The sequence below is a fragment of the Octopus bimaculoides genome, chromosome 5 (assembly GCF_001194135.2).
Source record: "Octopus bimaculoides isolate UCB-OBI-ISO-001 chromosome 5, ASM119413v2, whole genome shotgun sequence".
Classification (NCBI taxonomy): Eukaryota; Metazoa; Mollusca; class Cephalopoda; order Octopoda; family Octopodidae; genus Octopus; species Octopus bimaculoides.
Window position 1 is genome coordinate 72,495,180 of NC_068985.1, and position 850 is coordinate 72,496,029.

Here is an 850-nt window from a genome sequence, read left to right on the forward strand (position 1 = left end):
TATATATGTGTGCGTGTGTGTGTGTGTGTGTATTTGTGTTTGTCCCTCCCACCATCGCTTGACAACCGATATTGGTGTATTTACGTCCCTGTAACAAAGCGGTTCGGCAAAAGAAACCGATAGAATAAGTACTAGGCTTACAGAGAATGTCATGGGGTCGATTAGTTCGACTAAAGGTGGTGCTCCAGCATGGCCGCAGTCAAATGACTGAAGCAAGTAAAAGAGTAATTAAAACCACTTTACAATATATCTATATTTACAATAAACGACTTGTCAGTTCATTAGTGTTTCTTATTCTTAAAACGTAGATTCCAAAGTCGGGTGGAACTGGAAGCAGTTCTATTGTCTTTATCCTCCAATCCCGATTAGAGATTGGAAAGTTGTAAAAATATGAATAAACACAGTAACGATAACGTTAATAGTTGGCGGGGGGTGGGGGTACGAGAATTTCTGAATGAACACTCATCTTTTTGATATTTACTCGCGTTTTAAAAGCGTTTTAATGACCGAGGTTCAGCGTCTCTCTCTAGATAAATGGTTATGAAACCGACAAATTTCACCCACCACTACCAAAATATAAGCTTTTTTTATTTTATTTTTTTGCGCTCTCATCATCTTTATAATACAAAACCGTTTGCATTCATAAAATTCTTTTGATTTTCTTTTTCTTCTAACAACAAATTTTAAGCTGAAAATTTTCAAAAAATGTGCTTTTGACTGGGGATTGGCATACTGCCGATGAATACCGCATTCATTATTTGAAGCATTTAAAGTAATGATTTTATAACCAATGAATTTTAAGCCACTTTCCTTACAGCGAGAGTCGAAACTCTTTGTTGTCTGCTCTATT